Below are 6,000 nucleotides of genomic sequence, written 5' to 3'. Positions count from 1 at the left end.
CTATACAGTGACAATTCCAACAATACCTCCATTCCAATGCCTATGGTTGACCTTAATAGTAGAAATTAATAACAAAAGGGATATATTCAGAATAAGGTTGTACAAATATACATGGATACAAATTATAGTCAGGAAATTGAAATATTTACAGATGGATGGACAGACCCTGATTCAGGACATACAGCAGCTTTAGTATGCATTCCCCATTTTAAAATTAGAATTCCTAAAAGGACAAGTAGCCTAACCATTTATCAGTTTACTCAGCAGAAATAACCCTTCTGATAGCTCTTCATTGGGTGGAGGAAAGTCAGCCATTAAGAACAGTCATTTGCTCAGACTCATACTCTGTTTTAACAAGTTTATAGGAAGAAGGATGCTTATTGTTGTCCCTCCAGACTCAGAGGGCTATACTGGCAGCCTTATAAAAATGGCAAAAACCACTGGAAGAACAGCACTCTACATGGTCCCTCTTCAAGATGAGTTATGTCTTGATCCTCTTCCATTCTCTGCAGAGAAGTTTGCGAAGATGCCAAAGGTGGAGTGTCGGACATGTAAAACAGCAATGCCACTGCAAGTCTTATACATGCATGTCCAGTCCTGTGGTGGCACACAATCAGCTGATGATGAGGTATGTTATTATACAATAGCGCACAATTGCAACTGTCTACATTTAAACTAACTTTGGTATTAGGCAGCATATATACCCAGTTTTATTTCAGATTACTGATGATGACGATGAACTAAAAAATAGTTGCTGTGACAGCCAGTACTGTGACCTCTGCCACCCCAGCCTTAAAAGTCACCGCTCACCATTGCTGCATTCTTGTGTCTTTTGGGCGCAGAGTGACCAAGTAAGAGTTTTTTATGTAAGAGTCATTCTGACTCATGGAAACAAGTCAGACCTGAAGTAGGCAGTTTGTTTCTTGATATTGTGAGTTATGATACTACAGAGTATCAGCTTGGGAGACAAGGGAGGAAGTTTTGTGTTCTGAAAGTTACAGTACGTTTTTTGAACTTTTGAACAATGGACTTTTATCTCAAAGATCAAGAAATATTGAATTCCCTTTTTAAAAGGCAGAAATGCTCAAACTAAAATAAATGTACTTATTTTGTGTACTGCAGTTTGTGCCCTAACATTTTTACTTGGTACATACATTTTAACCTAATTCTAACTTTATTTGAAGTCATAATCTGAAGTAACAATTGATAGACTATTTTAAGTTTAAAATTTACATAATTTTTATTTACTGCTTCTTAACAAATACAATTTTCCTTTCATCAGACTCTTAATGATCGAGGTACAGTCAGCACTTGGAATGTTTGAAGGAAATTCAAATCATTATTTTGCCTTTCAGACTTGGAACAGAACCGGTTTTACACGTGTGGAAAACTCATTGCTTGGTCACTGGTTCATGGAGTCCCAGCCCAGGCATTAAAGCTCTTCATTCAGCTTTATATTTGTTGATGTGGATGAGAAGGGCAGTTGGTTTGATTTTTCAAGACCTGCCAGATAATGAAGTGTCGTTAAAGTTGCAACAGGTAGCCTATTATCACCTCTATATTTAACTTGATGAGCAATTAAATGCTAATCTAATATTGTCTAAAACTGGTCTTTTTAGATCCAACAGTGCAAAAGTGTGGGAGACCTTCAGTGTGGAGATGCCTTTCTTTGTGACTAGATTGCAGAATGTGGGGTACCCTGGATCTAGGCAAGGCAAGGCAAGTTTATTTATATAGCACATTTCATACACAATGGCAATTCAAAGTGCTTTACATAGAAGAAATTAAAATAATAAAAAGAAATAAGAATAATTAAAACAGTTTAGAAAAATAAAATAAAATACAGTACTTAGAAAAAAAAGAAAAAAAGAAAAAAAAGAATATTATTATAGATCTTTCCTTCAAAAGGATTCCCTTAAGACTTAAATCTTTCAACCTTCTTTTAACCTTCAATCTTCTTACGACTTCCATCTATCAACTATCCTTTAACTTTCTTTTCTCCCTCATTTACTCGCACGTTCTTTTCACTTTCTTTAGCACTGCGTTCACATTCTTTCTCAGACGAAAACTTTATCGTCTATATCGGTTGTCGTCATTTAAATACTGTTCTACTTTCAAACCCACATTAATACAAGTCACTTTCACATTATCACTTTCTTTTACACCTTCTGAGTGGGCATTTACAGTTTCGGGCTAAATGCCCTGCTGACCATAATTAAAACCCTCTCTGTCACCTTGCCTATTGTTTGATCATTGAGCTTACTTTTGAAAGCAAAACAAACAGTCGGACGAACAGCGGCACAGTGCTCATTCAGTAAATGCATAGCTAAACAGAAGTGTTTTGAGTCTGAATTTGAATGTGACTACTGTAGGAGCACATCTGATCTCTTCTGGAAGCTGGTTCCAGCTGCGGCTGGCATAATAGCTAAAAGCGGACTCGCCATGCTTAGAGTGAACCCTTGGTATTTCTAGCTGATATGATCCTAATGATCTGAGAGATCTGTTGGGTTTATATTCAGTGAGCATATCTGCAATGTATTGAGGTCCTAGGCCATTGAATGATTTATATACCAGTAATAATACTTTAAAATCAATCCTAAATCTAACTGGGAGCCAGTGTAAAGACCTGAGGACTGGTGTGATATGTTCATATTTCCTGGTTCTGCTCAGAATCCTGGCGGCAGCGTTCTGTATGAGCTGCAACTGTCTTATGGTCTTTTTGGGAAGGCCAGTGAGGAGTCCATTACAATAATCCACCCTGCTGGTGATGAAAGCATGCACAAGTTTCTCTAAGTCTTGTCTGGAAACAAAGCATCTAATTCTTGCAATATTTTTTAGATGATAGTATGCTGATTTAGTTATTGCTTTGACATGACTACTGAAACTAAGCTCTGACTCTAGTGTCACACCAAGATTCCTGACTTGATTTTTAGTTGTTTGACCCCTAGAGTGAAGGTATGCGTTCACCTTGAGAACTTCATCTTTGTTTCCAAACGTAATGACTTCAGTTTTGTCTTTGTTTAACTGAAGAAAGTTTTGGCACATCCAATTGTTGACTTCATCAATGCATCGGCACAGGGAGTCAATGGGGCTGTAATCGTTAGGCGATAGGGCTAAGTACAGCTGTGTGTCGTCTGCATAGCTGTGGTAAGCAATTTGGTTCTTTCTCATTATTTGGCTCATTGGGAGCATATACAGGTTGAACAGGAGTGGCGCAAGAATTGAGCCTTGAGGGACTCCGCATGTCATGGATGTCCACTCAGACTTATGGTCTCCTATACTCACATAATAACCTCTCCCATCTAAGTATGACCTGAACCTGACCTGATCTACAATGCTGGCCTTCCTGAAATGCTCAGAGTAATTACAGCGTGGTCATTAAACACTTCATTTATCATTTATCTAGCCTACATATCTTAAAGGTGGGGTATGGGATTTGCAAAACGGCCGGCAGATTTTGAAAATACACAACTCAAATGGTCCTACCTTCTTTCCTCCAACGCTGGCCCTGACTCCACCCATTCGAAGAACATGGAGGGGGATGGGGGGATGGTACGACCGTTTGATTGACGCACTTACTGTCCAATGATTCTAGGTGGTCTTGGAAATGATTGGCTGGAGTTTTTCGAGTCCTTCCCGTTCCACAGATGATTAAATTGCTTAATTTTCATTTCAGTGCTTCTAACTCAGTGGCTGTAAGTGGGTTAGGAATAGGATTTAAAGTGATTTTGAACAAATGGACAAAAAAGAGCATCACATACCCCACCTTTAAGTCAATATGAAACTGTAATGTAGTTATCAAACCTAAAACAATTTTATATAAACAGATTTGTTTTGTTTGTTTGTTTGTGACCCCAGGCCTGCTAGCATGATTTTATAGTTTAAGGCAGGAATGAATTCATGTGGATCCATTTGGCAGACAGTGGAAAACAACTGGATGGCATTCAAGCCTCTGTTCACTAACACACAGAAGCCACTGTCAATAAGTTTTTGATTTTAGAGGACACCATCTTTGCTTAGGAATGTTTACTCCACAGCATTCAGGCTAGGTTGTAATTTAATTAATGTATTTTGATTTATAATGTTGGTTTATGAGCTAAGTTGTTGTTTCACTTGGGCCTGGTTTCACAGACTGGGCTTTAACCCAATTTATACTTCTGCGTCAAACTCACGGCATAGCTATGTCGTAGGATGTGTGTAGAACACAACCTACGGCGTACCCTGACATGCACCTCTCCAAAAATGTAACAACACGTCAATTCAGTGCGAACTGCAAGCTGTGATTGGTCTGCTAGAACCCGTGCCTCGGGTTTAACATGCTCCCTCTGCTTGTGCAATTTGCATGTCAACATGGACAACGACGCAGAAGTAATGTATAAATAAAAACCGACATGTAGCCTACAACGGCATAGGTGCGACACAGAAGTATAAATCAGCCTTTAGATTAAGCCAGGATTAGGCCTTAGTTCAATTAGGACATTTAAGAAGATTTTATAAACATGCTTTTTAAAAAAACATTACTGGTATGTGCAGTGCAAGTTGCTTTCAGTTAAAACAGCTCAAACGTGCATTATAGTCGTCCAGGACTATAGGCTTAAACCTTGTATTTGAAACCGTGGGTTGATGTTGTTTAATGTATTTAACAGAAGAGACCTCTCTGGCGTTTGAGGATCTTTTGAATTACATGACTGGTGCTGATGCCACCCCACCCCCATAGATAGCAACGTCATGGCCATTTTCAAGGCCCAGAAAGGTAGTAAAGACATCGTTAAAATAGTCCATGTGACTACAGTAATTCAACCTTAATGTTATGAAACGACAAGAATACTTTTTTGTGTGCAAAAAAACCCTAAAATAACAACTTTATTCAACTATTTCTTCTCTTCCATGTCAGTCTCCGCTGCTGTTTATACACGTGTGTGGTGCTGACGCAGGAGCCAGCTGATACTGAGCCGGCGTTCTGACGTAGAACCTGGAAGCGCTGCACTGTGTTTACAACGTGATCAACATAGGAGACTTACATGGAGAAGAAGAAATTGTTGAATAAAGTCATTATTTTAGTTGTTGTTTTGCGCAAAAAAGTATTCTTGCCGCTTGATAACATTAAGTTTGAACCACTTTTCGCCCATGATGAAAAATGTGCTGCTGCTGCCAGATTTCGATCAACGAAAATCATATTGTGTTTGATACAAGACTAACTAGACTAAACCAAGTGGGGGGAAAAAGTCATAACTGAAACTATTTTCATAGTATTTTATTTTCTCCATTGGGAAATTTATTTATAACGAAAACTGTAAGCAGACCTGTAACTATCCGAGGCTGTTAATCAAAGTCTAAGCATTTCATGTCAGAGTTCTGCCCTGGCAGCTTTGTCTGTGTTGTCTTTGTTTCATGTCTCTTTGTGTTGTGCTTGAACATATGGCTCTGTCCTTGTTTTTGTTGGCCATGTGCTCCTCTGTTCCTGCCTCCTTGTTTCCCACTAACACGCCCTCTTGTCTAGTTGAGTCCTCATTTGTCTGACGTTGCCAACAACGTTGTCACCTGTTCCTCATGTTCTCGGCTCCCTTTCTTGAGTCCTCGTTTACCTGAGTGTGTTCACCTGTTCCTCTTGTTCTCAGCTGCCTTTATATGTGTTCTCTTGCCCTCATGTTTTGCCAGTTCGTTATGTACTTTCTGTGTGCTACATTGTTTGTTTGACAGTCTACTGTAGTTTCTAGTCAGAGCTTACTTTTGTTTCACCTTGTCGTGTCTTGTGCTTGCTGTGTCTTTTGTCTTCCCTAGTTTGTCCTTCAAGCTGAGCTTCCCTGGCCGCTTACGTCATCAGCCAAACAGCAAGTCCGGTGCAGTAATTGTTCGTGCCCTGAGAGTCGATCCCCTTGTACTGTTTGATCCTGCCTGGCACTTACTGTTCTCCTCCAGTCTCTTGCTGCCATTCTGTATCTACCCTCCCTCCTACTGTCATCCTGGGTTGGATTCAGCAGTTGCTCTCTCAGCCTGCCT

General features: G+C 39.6%; 1 long non-coding RNA gene across 1 annotated transcript; it reads left to right on the top strand.

Moving 5' to 3' along the window:
• The first annotated feature begins 496 nt into the window (after window positions 1–496).
• Window positions 497–1,533, top strand: LOC309500615. Its single transcript, XR_014206638.1, has 3 exons — window positions 497–628; window positions 720–1,000; window positions 1,356–1,533. It is a non-coding gene; the product is annotated as an uncharacterized lncRNA (long non-coding RNA).
• Window positions 1,534–6,000: the final 4,467 nt, after the last annotated feature.

Source organism: Leuciscus leuciscus (genome assembly GCF_965113295.1).
Source record: "Leuciscus leuciscus genome assembly, chromosome: 6".
Taxonomy (NCBI): Eukaryota; Metazoa; Chordata; class Actinopteri; order Cypriniformes; family Leuciscidae; genus Leuciscus; species Leuciscus leuciscus.
Note: the sequence above shows the minus strand (reverse complement) of the source record. Positions and strands in the feature narration are given on the sequence as shown.